Source organism: Coregonus clupeaformis, unplaced genomic scaffold, assembly GCF_020615455.1.
Source record: "Coregonus clupeaformis isolate EN_2021a unplaced genomic scaffold, ASM2061545v1 scaf0015, whole genome shotgun sequence".
Lineage (NCBI taxonomy): Eukaryota > Metazoa > Chordata > Actinopteri > Salmoniformes > Salmonidae > Coregonus > Coregonus clupeaformis.
Genome location: NW_025533470.1, coordinates 1,332,501 through 1,349,811, shown reverse-complemented (window position 1 = coordinate 1,349,811; position 17,311 = coordinate 1,332,501). Strand labels below are relative to the sequence as shown.

The window sequence follows — 17,311 nt, the reverse complement described above, 5'->3', positions numbered from 1 at the left end:
TAGGACGCCCACAGGCCTCACAAGACTTGTCTGAAGGTCCCCCGGTACCAGTTAAAAAAAAATATCGAAGTACTACATGACCAAATGTATGTGGACACCTGCTCGTCCAACCGCTCATTCCAAAATCATGGGCATTAATATGGAGTTGGTCCCCCCCCCCCCCTTTGCTGCTATAACAGCCTCCACTCTTCTGGGAAGGCTTTCCACTAGATGTTGGAACATTGCTGTGGGGACTTGCTTCCATTCAGCCACAAGAGCATTAGTGAGGACGGGCACTGATGTTGGGCAATTAAGCCTGGCTCACAGTCGGCGTTCCAATTCATCCCAAAGGTGTTCGATGGGGTTGAGGTCAGGGCTTTGTGCAGGCCAGTCAAGTTCTTCCACATCGATCTTGACAAACCATTTCTGTATGGACCTCGCTTTGTGCAGGTGGGCATTGTCATGCTGAAACAGGAAAGGGCCTTCCCCAAACTGTTGCCACAAAGTTGGAAGCAGAGAATCGTCTAGAATGTAATTGTGTGCTGTAGCGTTAAGATTTATCTTCATTGGAACTAAAGGGCATAGCCCGAAACATGAAAAACAGCCCCAGACCATTATTCCTCCTCCACCAAACTTTACAGTTGGCACTATGCATTGGGGCAGGTAGCGTTCTCCTGGCATCCACCAAACCCAGATTAGTCCGTCGGACTGCCAGATGGTGAAGCGTGATTCATCACTCCAGAGAACGTGTTTCCACTGCTCCAGAGTCCAATCGCGGCGAGCTTTACACCACTCCAGCCAACGCTTTTCGTGACGCTCCCGACAAGCAGTTCTTGTGCTGATGTTGCTTCCAGAGGCAGTTTGGAACTCGGTAGTGAGTTTTGCAACTGAGGATATTCTATTTTTACGCACTATGCGCTTCAGCACTCGGCGGTCCCGTTCTGTGAGCTTGTGTGGTCTACCACTTCGAGGCTGAGCCGTTGTTTCTCCTAGACGTTTCCACTTCACAATAACAGCACTTACAGTTGACCGGGGCAGCTCTAGCAGGGCAGAAATTTGCTGAACTGACTTGTTGGAAAGGTGGCATCCTATGACGGTGCCACGTTGAAAGTCACTGAGCTCTTCAGTAAGGCCATTCTACTGCCAATGTTTGTCTATGGAGATTGCATGGCTGTGTGCAAAGCAGTCATCAAGGCAAAGGGTGGCTACTTTGAAGAATCTCAAATATAAAATAGATTTTGATTTGTTTAACACTTTTATGGTTACTGCATGATTCCATATGTGTTATTTCATAGTTTTGATGCCTTCACTATTATTTTACAATGTAGAAAATAGTACAAATAAAGGAAAACCCTTGAATAAGTAAGTGTGTCCAACCCTTTGGCTGTGGTACTGTATATATTGTATCTTTGTGTTGTTGTTGTCAGGTAACATTCTGATTTTATGGTTGTTGTAAAAACTGTACATCTGATAAATGAGGAGGACTAAACAGGATATATTTAGTTTTCTATATTTTTATTTAATGAAGATTCATGTATAGAATGAGAATAAAATACAGTTGAACAAAATAGAAAATAAGAAAATAAACAAGTAACAGTATTTTTCAAACGTATTTCATAGTAAATTCATATATGTACACACAGGCCCATCCTTCAAATGAATTGTTGTCATTGTCACCATCCACTCAGGACTGTACAATGTCAAGTAAACGTAGTGAACGTAGTGACCCTATTGGAGTCATATAAATGGATACAGTAAAAGGTACAGTACTTCATCATTTAGCTTTGATTGTTTTAGATCATTTAATGTACATTTAATGTGGTCCTCTGTAGCTCAATTGGTAGAGCATGGTGCTTGTAACGCCAGGGTAGTGGGTTCGATCCCCGGGACCACCCATACGTAAAAATGTATGCACACATGACTGTAAGTCGCTTTGGATAAAAGCGTCTGCTAAATGGTAAATTATAGCTAAAGTTAATCCCCTATAGACTCTCCCTCTTCCCTCTCATTGGAAGTAGATACTTCATTTAGCTTTGATTCTTTAAATCATTTAAATGTCTCTTCCCTCAGATTGGAAGTAGATTCTTCATTGTAATTCAGCTCACAGTATAAAGTGTTAACATGATGTTGTAAAACGCAGAGACATCAGCTGGTCAGGAGTGCTGTGATGAGGTGTGTGTGTGTGTCTGTGTGTGTGTGTGTGTGTGTGTGTGTGTGTGTGTGTGTGTGTGTGTGTGTGTGTGTCTGTGTGTGTGTGTCTGTGTGTGTGTGTCTGTGTGTGTGTGTGTGTGTGGGTGTGTCTGTGTGTGTGTGTGTGTTTTCACTGCAGCTGCTCCAGCAGAGGAGAGCAGTCCTCCAGTCTGTCTAATCCCTCTCGACCTCTATCAGACCCTCCACCTTCTCTCTCTGGGAAGGACCGCCCCAGCGTTGCTGCGGAACTTCTTCCTCAGGCTCTCATTGGTCAACGGGTTACGCCAGTGACCGTAGACGTATCACAGCGTCCCTTCAGGGCGTCCCCGCCCTACCAGCGTCACCTGCACCTCGCCGTACATGCGGTCAAAGTTAGCGGGGTTGTCATGGGGATGCTCGACGTGGACACGCCCCAGCAGGGCGTGGAGGTCGGGGCGCTGCAGTGCGTCCTGGGAGAATGAGTCCACGGTGACTTCTCCGTCCAGCAGGGCAGAGCAGGCGTTGAACTGGAAGGAGTGTCTGGCCTCATGCTCCGACTCCGGGAAACGGACGATCAATGTACTTGGGCGGGAACCCTGAGAAGGATGTCCTGGACCTGACCTACGACCTCCTGACCCCTGCTCCCCCAGCAGCAGTTTGTGTACGGGGCGCAGCGTCGGCTACCAGTGCATCCCCAGGTGGGCCGGGAACCTCTTGAACGCTATGTCCTGGTCCTCCAGGAGGAACTGCAACTCCTCCTCTGGGGAGGTCAAAGGTCGTGGGGCATAGTCCTCGTAGAAGGCGCTGAACCCTGCGACCCCGGCGGTGTCATCCAGGACCCTGGGTGAGGCCTCCAGACCTCTAGAGGCCAGTAGAGCTGCCTCCAGCCCCAGCCGCGCCGCGTTGCCGATGTGGAGGGGTTTAGATTGGGTGGCCGCGTTGGCCATGGGGGCTCCTGATAGGCTGGCAGCGATCGCCAGGGCGTGGCTACACTGGGAGCGTTCCAGAGAGAGGAGGCGGGCGCAGGCTGCTGCACTACCCAGAGTACCCACAACAGTAGGGGGGTGGAACCTGGAGGGAGGGGGGGTGGGAGGAGAGAGAGAGAGAGAGGTCAGATGTTAAGGAAGCACAGGTCTGAAGACGAAACTAAAACTAAACATGTCTGTTTTAGGAGCAAGTAACCTTGAGTAAACCAGCAAACAGCTCAGTCATGATGATGTCAGTGCTGGGTCAGTGAGGACAGGTCTCTGTCTACAGTGAGGACAGGTCTCTGTCTACAGTGAGGACAGGTCTCTGTCTACAGTGAGGACAGGTCTCTGTCTACAGTGAGGACAGGTCTCTGTCTACAGTGAGGACAGGAGTCTACAGTGAGGACAGGTCTCTGTCTACAGTGAGGACAGGTCTCTGTCTACAGTGAGGACAGGTCTCTGTCTACAGTGAGGACAGGTCTCTGTCTACAGAACAGAATGCTACAGGACAGGACAGCCATCTGGTTTATACAGCCTGCGTAGGGAGGAGAACCTGAGAGTCTATTTCAGTGGTCTTGAGGGAAATAACAGATTGCAAATAATTTCAGCATATTGTCACAGTGGTGAAACAGCAGAGAGGGGGTACTGTTGTATAAACAGCTGTATGTCTGTGGGAGCATTCAGTGGAATCCACCACCTGCTGCACTCTATTAAACTAAACGAATTACACTGCCCAGTGAACCCCTTCTAGTCCTGCTAGAATAGCACACAAACAGGCCCAATCAGTTCCACTTAACATCCCAGTAAAATATGGCCTCAGACGTGACCATCCTCTTAAAGCAACTCTGATGTTACCTTACTCAGGCTCTGAAGTCCAAGGTTAACCGAGACCTCAACTTATTTTCCCAGGTCTGATAGGTCTAGCTCTCACCTCTTGGGGATGTTGTGGGTTAGTGTCAGGGTCAGGGGTCAGGGTCAGGGGTCAGGGTCCTCACCTCTTGTGGGTTAGTGTCAGGGTTAGGTTAGGGGTCATGGTCCTCACCTCTTGGGGATGTTGTGGGTTAGTGTCAGGGTCAGGGGTCACGGTCAGGGGTCAGGGTCCTCACCTCTTGGGGATGTTGTGGGTTAGTGTCAGGGTCAGGGGTCACGGTCAGGGGTCAGGGTCCTCACCTCTTGGGGATGTTGTGGGTTAGTGTCAGGGTTAGGTTAGGGGTCAGGGGTCAGGGTCAGGGGTCAGGGTCCTCACCTCTTGGGGATGTTGTGGGTTAGTGTCAGGGTTAGGTTTAGGGGTCAGGGTCAGGGGTCAGGGTCCTCACCTCTTGGGGATGTTGTGGGTTAGTGTCAGGGTTAGGTTTAGGGGTCAGGGTCAGGGGTCAGGGTCCTCACCTCTTGGGGATGTTGTGGGTTAGAGTCAGGGTTAGGTTAGGGGTCATGGTCCTCACCTCTTGGGGATGTTGTGGGTTAGTGTCAGGGGTTAGGTTAGGGGTCATGGTCCTCACCTCTTGGGGATGTTGTGGGTTAGTGTCAGGGTTAGGTTAGGGGTCATGGTCCTCACCTCTTGGGGATGTTGTGGGTTAGTGTCAGGGTTAGGTTAGGGGTCATGGTCCTCACCTCTTGGGGATGGTGTGGGTTAGTGTCAGGGTTAGGTTAGGGGTCAGGGTTAGGGGTCATGGTCCTCACCTCTTGGGGATGTTGTAGGTTAGAGTCAGGGTCAGGGGTCAGGGTTAGGGGTCATGGTCCTCACCTCTTGGGGATGTTGTGGGTTAGAGTCAGGGTCAGGGGTCAGGGTTAGGGGTCATGGTCCTCACCTCTTGGGGATGTTGTGGGTTAGTGTCAGGGTTAGGTTAGGGGTCATGGTCCTCACCTCTTGGGGATGGTGGGTTAGTGTCAGGGTTAGGTTTAGGGGTCAGGGTTAGGGGTCATGGTCCTCACCTCTTGGGGATGTTGGGTTAGTGTCAGGGTTAGGGTCAGGGGTCAGGGTTAGGGGTCATTGTCCTCACCTCTTGGGGATGGTGGGTTAGTTTCAGGGTTAGGTTTAGGGGTCAGGGTTAGGGGTCATGGTCCTCACCTCTTGGGGATGGTGGGTTAGTGTCAGGGTTAGGTTTAGGGGTCAGGGTTAGGGGTCATGGTCCTCACCTCTTGGGGATGGTGGGTTAGTGTCAGGGTTAGGTTTAGGGGTCAGGGTTAGGGGGTCATGGTCCTCACCTCTTGGGGATGGTGGGTTAGTGTCAGGGTTAGGTTTAGGGGTCAGGTTTAGGGGTCATGGTCCTCACCTCTTGGGGATGGTGGGTTAGTGTCAGGGTTAGGTTTAGGGGTCAGGGTTAGGGGTCATGGTCCTCACCTCTTGGGGATGTTGTGAGCCTCGTTGGAGAACCTCATCAGTCGTCCCTGGACCTCTATTCCCACGTTGAACGCAAGCAGGAAGTCCCGCCCACTAGGCTTGCTGTTATTGGGCAGCATGTCGCATACCGCCAGCAGGGCAGGAAGGACCGCCCCCGACGGGTGAGTGGCAGGGTGCCAGGTGTCATCAAAGTCCATGGAGTGGGCCTGGAGTACAGACACACAACAGACACATTTAGCCTGGTCAACAGACACAGTTAGCCTGGTCAACAGACACAGTCAGCCTGGACAACAGACAGAGTTAGCCTGGACAACAGACACAGTTAGCCTGGTCAACAGACACCGTCAGCCTGGACAACAGACAGTGTTACGATCCGGCACTGTTGGTCCTGCCCCGCTTGTTTCCCTTTTCCTTTTTTCCCCTGTGTGTGTTGTCTGTGTCTGTCTCCCCCTGCTGTGCAGCCCAGGCAGAGGATCTAGGTCAGGGGGCGTGGCCATTCTCTCTCATGCTCAGTTACCTCCAGCTGCGGCTCATTGTCACCAATCAACCAGCAGTCATCTACCCGGGCTGGACACCTCTCCAGCGCCAGTTCGTTCCTACACTACCTGTGGTAACTTGGCCCCGTACAGCAATCTCAGTCTAGTTGTTACTATCTCAGCATTATAGTTGTTTCTGCCACGTTTTGTAACCTGTCTCTCCTTCGACCAGATCCCGTCTGTTCCTGCTGCCTGCCTACCTGCCATTCCCACGCCGCAACCTGCTCATCTGTTGTCTGTTATCCTCGTCCTCCAGCTCTCCGGACTACTGGCTCTCCCCCCACTCAGCTCCTACCCCGGTCTGAAGCTATTCCACCCTGAACTGTTTCTCTCTGCCAATTCACGCTGAATAAACGACATCCTAATTCACCCTCTGTTGTCCGTGTGTCCGTCTCTGCACCTGAGTCCCCACCAAGCGTAATAGAACGAACTGGCCAAACATGGACTCAGCAGAGATGCCACATGAAACAACGGGTGATGGCGTACAACGCGCCCTCCATTCACAGGGAATGTTATTGGGACAACCACGACCAACTCATCCGGACTCTTGTGGATAACAACCAGCAGTTGTTGGATCAAGTATCTCATCTCACCTCTCAGGTAGCTAACCTGGTAACACTCACTACCCTTCCTCCCTCTGCTTCTCCTCCGCCTGTTCCTCCTACAGTGGCTCCAGGCTCGGCTTCCGCTCCTGCCCTTCGGGGAACCCCCTACAACCTCACCCGAACCTTTCACGGGGACCTGAACAAATGCCGTGGTTTCCTGCTTCAGTGCCGCTTGGTGTTCCAACAGAAGCCCCTGTCTTTCTCCACGGAATCCTCAAAGGTACATTACGCACTGGGGTTAATGAGGGCAAAGCTTTGATTTGGGCAGAAGCGGCTTGTTCTACTCAGCAGATTGCCAGCCTGTCGTTTGGCGATTTTTCCTCTCAATTGAAAGTTGTGTTTGATCACCCGGACCATGCCGGGACCGCCACAAAGAGACTATTGAAGCTACGACAGGCACGGGTAGCGTGGCTGAATACGCCATTGATTTTGGACCTTGGCAGCCGATTCCAAGTGGAATGACGAAGCTCTTCAGGGAGCGTTTGTTAACGGTCTAAGTGACACGATTAAGAATGAACTAGCTGTTCGTGATGAGCCTGCTAACCTTCATGTTCTCGTTTCCCTTGCTACAGAATAGACAACAGGCTACGGGAGAGGAGACAGGAGAGGGGCGGTCGAGTCCACACCGCAGCGGATCCCTCCACGGAACTAGAGCGAGCCCATGCAGCTGGGGTCGTGCTCGTCTGTCCCCTGCCGAAAAGGCAGGGCGCATGCGGGCTGGTGAGTGCATGTACTGTGGGGACCGCACTCATTTCCTGGTTAACTGTCCGGTTCGCCCAAAGACCAAGCTCGCAGGTAAAAGTGGGCATACTTGCGAGTGCTACACCTGACTCAATGCCCACAGCACCCCGTCTAGTTATCCCAGCTACAGTCCAGTTCAGGAATCTATCTCTCCCACTAGCTGCTCTCATCGACTCTGGTGCTGAGGATAGTTTCCTTGACGTTAACCTGGTCACTCAGGCTGAGATCCCTGTTAAGCCCCTGCCTAAGCCTATAACAGTAACCGCTATTGACGGCCATCAGTTTGCCAACATCACCCATCAAACGGTCCCCGTTTCTCTCATGCTGTCCGGCAATCACAAGGAAACCATCCAGTTTAAAGTAGTCTCCTCCTCGGCCTCCCCCCTTATCCTCGGTTTCCCTTGGCTTAGCATTCACAACCCCCATATTGACTGGCAAAACCACAAAATACACAGTTGGAGCACTCACTGCCATTCTGTTTGCCTTGGGTCGGCTATTCCGCCCTCGGTAGGTTCCCCTGCTTCCCCTGTCAAAACCCCAGACCTCTCTTCAGTCCCTGAGGAGTACCTGGACCTGGCCGAGGTATTCAGTAAATCCAAGGCACTTTCATTACCACCTCATAGGCCATACGATTGCGCTATTGAGTTACTGCCTGGAGCTCCTTTGCCGTCCAGTCGGCTTTTCAATCTGTCCCGTCCTGAGAGAAAGCTATGGAAACCTACATAGGCGACTCCCTAGCCTCTGGCATCATTCGTCCCTCATCTTCCGCTGTTGGTGCTGGGTTCTTTTTTTGTAGAGAAGAAGGACAAAACATTACGCCCCCTGCATTGACTACAGAGGACTTAATAACATCACAGTCAGAAATACGTACCCCCTGCCTCTCATCAACTCAGCATTTGAACCCCTTCATGGTGCCACCGTGTTTACCAAACTCGACCTACGTAACGCTTACCACCTCGTTAGGATCAGGCCGGAGACGAATGGAAGACTGGGTTCAATACCCCCTCTCGGACACTTTGAATACCTAGTCATGCCATTCGGGTCTCACTAACGCCCCAGCAGTGTTTCAGGCCATGATTAACGATGTGTTGAGGGATTTTCTACACCGTTTTGTGTTTGTCTATTTGGATGACATTCTAATATTCTCTAAGTCACAGGATGAACACGTCTCCCACGTCCGTCTGGTTCTCCAACGCCTCATGGAAAATAAACTGTATGTGAAAGCAGAAAAATGTGAGTTCCACCGGCAGTCCGTCCCCTTTTTGGGCTTTATTATCGAGCGGGACAAGTGTCACCAGACCCTGACAAGATCAGAGCGGTTGTGGAGTGGCCCACACCCACGTCTCGGAAGCAGCTACGCTTCCTGGGCTTCGCCAACTTCTACCGCCGCTTCATCAGGGGTTTCAGCCGAGTGGTTGCCCCCTGACCAAGCTCACCTCCCCTAAGGTGCCATTCCTGTGGACGCCTGAGGCCGAGTCAGCTGTGAGTACATTGAAGGAACTGTTCACCACCTCACCTGTTCTTATTCATCCAGACACTAGTTTGCAGTTTATTGTGAAGTGGACGCCTCTGATTCGGGGGTGGGGGCAGTCCTGTCACAACGTTCCCCACGGACCAGAAGCTCCATCCTGTGGCCTTTTTCTCCAGGAGATTGACCCCTGCTGAGAAGAACTACGACGTGGGTAACCGGGAGTTGCTTGCTGTCAAGTTGGCGTTGGAGGAGTGGAGGCACTGGCTAGACGGAGCAGAGCAACCCTTCATAGTCTGGACAGACCACAAGAACCTGGCTTACATCCAGTCATCCAAGAGGCTGAACTCCCGTCCAGGCCAGATGGGCTCTGTTCTTCAGCAGGTTCAAGTTTATTTTAACATATCGTCCTGGTACACGTAATGTCAAGCCTGATGCTCTCTCCGCCAGTTTACAGACAATGAAGACTTCAGCAATCCTGAACCTGTTCTGCCCGCTTCCTGTTTGGTGGCGGCTGTTCACTGGGAAATCGAGTCCCTCGTCCGATCGGCACAAGAGTTGGAACCTGGACCGGCCGATGGCCCCCCCGACCTTCTCTATGTTCCCGCAGCCGTGCGGCCGCAAGTGCTCAACTGGATCCACACCTCACGATTCTCCTGCCACCCCTGGTATGAACCGTACACTGTCGCTACTTAAGAGGCACTTTTTGGTGGCCATCCGCCGAGGCAGACGTCCGGGAGTACGTGGCGGCCTGTTCCATCTGTGCCCAAAACAAGGCGTCCCACAGGGCTCCTTCCGGGCCTGCTGCGGCCTCTCCCAGTCCCGAGTCGTCCTTGGTCTCACGTGGCTTGGACTTCCGTCACTGAACTTCCTATGTCTGCGAGGGTAATGACACCATACTCACCATCGTGGACAGATTCTCTAAATCTGCCCATTTTGTTGCATTACCAAAATTACCATCTGCCAGTGAGACAGCCGACCTTTTGTCCTACATGTATTCCGTCCCCATGGAATACCTGTGGACATAGTGTCCGATAGAGGCCCACAGTTCATTTCTCGGGTATGGAAGGAGTTTTGTTCTGCTCTGGGTGCCTCTGTCAGTCTCTCATCAGGTTTTCATCCCCAGTCCAATGGCCAGACTGAGAGGACCAATCAGGACCTGGAGGCTGCTCTACGCTGTGTGACATCCCAGAACCCGTCCACCTGGGCCAAACATCTCCCGTGGGTCGAATATGCCCACAATTCCCTCACCTCCTCTGCCACCGGCCTCTCACCATTTGAGGCGGCTTTGGGGTACCAACCGCCATTGTTCCCGTCTCAGGAAAGGGAGTTAGCCATCCCGTCAGTTCAGGATAACCTCGTCGCTGCCGCAAGGTGTGGGTGGACACCCGTGAGGCCCTTCTACGGACAGCAGAGCGGAACAAGAGAGTGGCGGACAGGCACAGGGTAGTCGCTCCCCAGTTCCAGCCTGGTCAGCGAGTCTGGCTCTCCTCCAGCAACATCCCCCTGCGCACTGACTCCCGTAAGCTGTCGCCCCGGTATTTGGGTCCTTTCAAGATCGATTCCATCATCAACCCTTCGGCTGTTCGGTTGAAGCTTCCCCAGGCCATGAGAGTCCATCCTACATTTCACGTGTCCCAGCTGAAGCTGGTCTCCTCCAGCCCTTTGTGTCCGCCTGTGGATCCCCTCCGCCACCGCGTATTGTACGACCATCCAGCCTACACGGTGCGGAGACTGCTGGACGTCCGGAGGCGTGGTAGAGGGCTTCCAGTACCTGGTGGACTGGGAGGGATACGGTCCCGAGGAGAGGTCCTGGATTCCCCGACGATTTATACTGGATCCTCAGCTGGTGGCCCGGATTTCCATAGGGACCACCCTGACAAGCCGGGTGGGTCGCCGGGTGGCGCCCGTTGAGGGGGTACTGTTACGATCCGGCACTGTTGGTCCCTGCCCCGCTTGTTTCCCTTTTCCTTTTTTCCCCTGTGTGTGTTGTCTGTGTCTGTCTCCCCTGCTGTGCAGCCCAGGCAGAGGATCTAGGTCAGGGGCGTGGCCATTCTCTCTCATGCTCAGTTACCTCCAGCTGCGGCTCATTGTCACCAATCAACCAGCAGTCATCTACCCGGGCTGGACACCTCTCCAGCGCCAGTTCGTTCCTACACTACCTGTGGTAACTTGGCCCCGTACAGCAATCTCCAGTCTAGTTGTTACTATCTCAGCATTATAGTTGTTTCTGCCACGTTTTGTAACCTGTCTCTCCTTCGACCAGATCCCGTCTGTTCCTGCTGCCTGCCTACCTGCCATTCCCACGCCGCAACCTGCTCATCTGTTGTCTGTTATCCTCGTCCTCCAGCTCTCCGGACTACTGGCTCTCCCCCCCACTCAGCTCCTACCCCGGTCTGAAGCTATTCCACCCTGAACTGTTTCTCTCTGCCAATTCCACGCTGAATAAACGACATCCTAATTCACCCTCTGTTGTCCGTGTGTCCGTCTCTGCACCTGAGTCCCCACCAAGCGTAATAGACAGAGTTAGCCTGGACAACAGACAGAGTTAGCCTGGTCAACAGACACAGTTAGCCTGGTCAACAGACACAGTTAGCCTGGTCAACAGACACCGTTAGCCTGGTTAACAGACACAGTTAGCCTGGTCAACAGACACAGTTAGCCTGGACAACAGACACAGTCAGCCTGGACAACAGACACAGTCAGCCTGGACAACAGACACAGTCAGCCTGGACAACAGACACAGTCAGCCTGGACAACAGACACAGTCAGCCTGGACAACAGACACAGTCAGCCTGGACAACAGACACAGTCAGCCTGGACAACAGACAGAGTCAGACTGGACAACAGACACAGTCAGCCTGGACAACAGACAGAGTCAGCCTGGACAACAGACACAGTCAGCCTGGACAACAGACAGAGTCAGACTGGACAACAGACAGGATTACAGACCCAGAATAAAGACACCTGTTACAGACTCAGTGTTTTGATGATAAATGTGTCATCACCAATCCAAGGAAGACAGTTGGTTTACCACACCAGACAGGGAACAGTAATACAGAGTGATCTAGTGGAATAATAGTCAGAGTGACTCTGTAGTGACTGAACAGGAATATAATAACTGTAGGAGGTCTGTCAGAGTGACTCTGTAGTGACTGAACAGGCCCAGGAATATCTATCTATGTATCCCACAGAGAGAGGCTCTAAGTTAAGCATGTTATTGGGCACAGAGGGGAGATTGTGTTAACAACAAGGACCTTCCCTCAGTACGTACTCCAGCCAGTCCACTCTGCTCTGCTCTGCTGTACTCCACCCTGCTGACATATCCAGCTTATTTTGGACATCAGGACTCTATGCTCTGTTGTAGGTCTGTTTTAGTTCTGACTGAGTTCTGCCAAGGGTGGAGCTAAATGAGATTAGCATGACAAGATGATGATCTGCCGGTCAGCGCTCCATATTTATATTTCTGTCTGTCTGTCTGTGTCTGTGTCTGTCTCTAACTCTCAGACAGACCAGGAAAACCCTGGAGAGGTGAGGTGAGGCCAGGGTTTTCATGACCGGCTGCTGTGTGTCATCCTCACCGTCTGGCTGAAGTACTGCCACAGCTTTAGATCACTGGTTCTCCGTTGGTTCATGTTCCTGACTACAGCTAGCAACGGTCATCGAAATGGTTAAAAGGTTTTCAAAACAATTCTAATAAATGCAACAGTTGGACAATGGATGAAGATACTCCAAACTTTTCACATTTTAATAATCCATCAGATATTGATTGAATTATAGCACATAAAACATTTTACTGCCACAGACAAGTGATGATTGAGTTCAGGGATTTTGGTGGGAATTCAGGTTTTACATTTCTTGTAAAGTTTCACTTATTGTTTTTCTTAGAATGCGCTCATATATACATTTCCTTATTGTTTCAGATATTAGAATTTGTTATTTTTGTGTTAAAATAAAGAACATGATATGTGCCTCATTTGCATAAATGCAATGCATTCGGAATGATTTACTTTAATAATTAGTTTCTGATGCCTGTGCTGTTCTAATATAATGACCTGGTTAGCCTCCCGAGTGGCGCAGTGGTCTAAGGCACTGCATCGCAGTGCTAGCTGTGCCACTAGAGATCCTGGTTCGAATCCAGGCTCTGTCGTAGCAGGCCGTGACCGGGAGACCCATGGGGCGGCGCACAATTAGGGTAGGGGAGGGAATGGCCGGCAGGGATGTAGCTCAGTTGGTAGAGCATGGCATTTGCAACGCCAGGGTTGTGGGTTCGATTCCAGTATGAAAAAATTAAATAATGTATGCACTCACTAACTGTAAGTTGCTCTGGATAAGAGTGTCTGCTAAAATGTAAATGTTATTCTATCTTGTAGTTTGATATTTTATGTTATGTCCTCAGGGCACCATTGAAAATTAGCCCCTGGTATTAATAGTTAATATTTCAGCCATTACCGGGGTGTGTTTGACAGGTCATTACAAACATTTCCTCAGTCTTAAAGTTAACGGGGAAAAAACAACAGGCACAAGCAAGAGTATGAAAGAGTCGCAGCAGTAAAATGATTCTGACATGCCAAAACTTGGTATATTTGGAAAGAAGACATCTGGGAGACGATGAGGAAATGATCAGAAGATAGATAGGAGTTACATTTAATTAATTAAAAATCCTACAATGTGATTTTCTGGAGAAAAAAAAATCTCATTTTGTCTGTCATAGTTGACGTGTACCTATGATGAAAATTACAGGCCTCTCTCATCTTTTTAAGTGGGAGAACTTGCACAATTGGTGACTGACTAAATACTTTTTTTCCCCACTGTAGATCAAGCACACACAAAATAACCGTTTTGTTTTTTCATCTTTCATTGACAAGCTATAAGTGAAGAGCTGGAAACACATCAGATGGCTTCCACAATATCAGGAAAAAAAGGGATTGATAGACCTAATATTACATATTTGCAATCCCTAAATGCTATTTGTTCAGTATAAAAAACACAATTTCTACCATATCAACTTCACTCAAACATTGTGGTGGTGTTATGGTGTATCCAGGGTACATTCAAGTGTCCTTTCAAACTCTCCAAAATGTCTGAATGTGGTAATTGCACTGTTTTTGCACACGGCCTGTCTTTATACATTCGTATGCCCATATATGGTAGTAAGTCATACCTAAGGTTTGAAGGTACCGATCAATAGCAAAGATACTCAGCTTTCTGCAGACACCCTGCTTTTGCAGATAGGGGCTACCGTTCTCATACCAGACTGAATTGAACAAAACAAATCTAATAGGGTCCACAAATATGGGGACTTTACATTTAAAAGGTTTTAAGTGACAAGCGGATTTTGTACCCCTCAAACACAGGAAATAGATGGCTGAAAAAGACAGATCCTCAGGTGGGCGGGGCATGCTAGTATATTACCCCAACGTGTGTCTGTGCAGATCTAGTGTAAATAGTGTAAATATGTCTACTCACGGCCACTCCGTTGACGAAGGCAGCCAGGGTTGGGGAGAGTCTGGTTCCTCCGCGTCCGTACACACTACAGATGTCATCAGGACCATACATGTGCTGCAGAAACAGAGGATAGACAGTAGGGGCGTTAGAGTGACAGACAGGCAGGCGGACAGACAGGCAGGCAGACAGGCAGACAGACAGACAGACAGACACGGACAGACAGACAGACAGACAGACAGACAGACAGACAGACAGACAGACAGACAGACAGACAGACAGACAGACAGGCAGACAGGCAGACAGGCAGACAGACAGACAGACAGACAGACAGGCAGACAGGCAGACAGACAGACAGACAGGCAGACAGGCAGACAGGCAGACAGGCAGGCAGACAGGCAGACAGGCAGACAGACAGACAGACAGACAGACAGACAGATAGACAGTGGGGGGTGTTAGAGAGACAGACAGAGACAGGCAGACAGACAACACAGTAACTCTAACAGGAGCTATGGTTAGACAGAGACAGTTGACGTAACAGTTAGAGGCAGACAGACGCTCTGTCATCCCTTAAAGTCAGGACAGGAGGAATGGAGGAATGGAGGAATGGAGTGTACTCTGTAAAGATTAAAAAAGGAAAGCATCTTAAGGCTAAGTTCATCATTAGGAGCAGGACTCAGAGGTTAGTGCTGTCTGCCATTCAAGTAGGAAACCTCCCCTCTTCCTCTCAATGTGTGTGTGTTTGTATCTGGGGGTGTCAACGTGTGTGTGTGTGTATTCTAACTAATGGACAATAAAGTTGTATTCTGTTCTCTCACCTGACAGTGTTGCAAGGCCAGTTGGAAGACGTGTGTGGTACTGCCCAGTAGTCCCACTCCGATGGAGTCCAGGACCATCCTCTTACTGCGGTGGAGCAGGGTGGAGGTCAGGTGGTGGAGTTGTACACCCTGGATGAACCTGCCAAAACTGGCCGTCACACTGTCCTCTGGGGCTGGATGCTCTACCACTGGAGGGTGAAGGAGAGGAAGAGTGGAGGAGAGGAGGAGAGGAGGAGAGGAGGAGAGGAGGAGAGGAGGAGAGAAGACAGGAATGTTTAAAACATCCCCAGAGTGTTCTAACCTCAGTTTACTTACATCTGAACTGAGACAAGAGACGGAGGAGAGGTTGGTATAGAACCAACACAGACAGCCTATATCTATGAAGGGCTACGTGGCCTAGTTCCATGTAAGTACAGGGCAGAGAGAGAGAGAGAGAGAGACAGAGAGAGAGAGAGCAGAGAGAGAGAGAGAGAGAGAGACAGAGAGAGAGAGAGAGAGAGACAGAGAGAGAGAGAGAGAGAGAGAGAGAGAGAGAGAGAGAGAGAGAGAGAGAGAGAGAGAGAGAGAGAGAGAGCAGAGAGAGAGACAGAGACAGAGACAGAGACAGAGACAGAGACAGAGACAGAGAGATTTTACTGACCATCCAGGGCAGACTGGTGGAGTCGTCTCAGTGTAACAGACACAGGTCTGAAGGATCTCTGAGAAACACAAAAACAGACAGAAAACAGCATAATATCCATCCACAGCTTACTGTTGCATATGAGATACTGAAGGACAGATTCACAGTGTGAATCAAAACATTAAATGTTGATGAAGGCTCTCTTCCTTCCTTGTTCGGGCAGGCTTCGGCGTTCGCCATTTGTCTTGTCTTGTCTATTAAACACACCTGGTTGATTTTCCCTCATTAGAACGTGTTTAAGTGTTCCCTCTGCCCCCCTTGTCCTTGTGGGTGATTGTTCATTGTGTGGATTAGTAGCTTGGTGGAGCTCAGTATTTTGTATTGCCGGGGTATTTCCCCGTGTGCCTGTTGTTCCAGTGCGCCTGTTTTGCGCACTGGACTGGTCTACGCTGCATTACGGAAAAAACTCGGTATACTGGGATTTACCCTCCTGTGCCTGACTCCTTCCAAATCACGCATCACACAGACAGGTTTCTAGGTTTCTAACCTATAATCTCTACAAATGTACAGACAGGTTTCTAGGTTTCTAATCTCTAATCTCTACAAATGTACAGACAGGTTTCTAGGTTTCTAACCTATAATCTCTACTAATGTACAGACAGGTTTCTAGGTCTCTAACCTATAATCTCTACAAATGTACAGACAGGTTTCTAGGTCTCTAATCTCTAATCTCTACAAATGTGCAGACAGGTTTCTAGGTTTCTGACCTCTAATCTCTATTTATGTACAGACAGGTTTCTAGGTTTCTAACCTATAATCTCTACAAATGTACAGACAGGTTTCTAGGTCTCTAATATCTAATCTCTTCAAATGTACAGACAGGTTTCTAGGTTTCTAACCTCTAATCTCTACAAATGTACAGACAGGTTTCTAGGTTTCTAACCTATAATCTCTACTAATGTACAGACAGGTTTCTAGGTCTCTAATCTCTAATCTCTACAAATGTACAGACAGGTTTCTAGGTCTCTAATCTCTAATCTCTACAAATGTACAGACAGGTTTCTAGGTCTCTAATCTCTCATCTCTACAAATGTACAGACAGGTTTCTAGGTCTCTAATCTCTAATCTCTACAAATGTACAGACAGGTTTCTAGGTTTCTGACCTCTAATCTCTATTTATGTACAGACAGGTTTCTAGGTTTCTAACCTATAATCTCTACAAATGTACAGAGAGGTTTCTAGGTCTCTAATATCTAATCTCTTCAAATGTACAGACAGGTGTCTAGGTCTCTAATCTCTAATCTCTACAAATGTACAGACAGGTTTCTAGGTCTCTAATCTCTAATCTCTACAAATGTACAGACAGGTTTCTAGGTTTCTAACCTATAATCTCTACAAATGTACAGACAGGTTTCTAGGTTTCTAATCTCTAATCTCTACAAATGTACAGACAGGTTTCTAGGTCTCTAATCTCTAATCTCTACAAATGTACAGACAGGTTTCTAGGTTTCTAATCTCTAATCTCTACAAATGTACAGACAGGTTTCTAGGTTTCTAACCTATAATCTCTACTAATGTACAGACAGGTTTCTAGGTCTCTAACCTATAATCTCTACAAATGT

At 49.5% G+C, this 17,311-nt stretch overlaps 1 pseudogene; it reads right to left on the bottom strand.

The window, feature by feature from the left end:
- Positions 1–2,363: 2,363 nt before the first annotated feature.
- Positions 2,364–17,311, bottom strand: part of LOC121566451 — a 16,170-nt pseudogene continuing 1,222 nt past the window's right edge.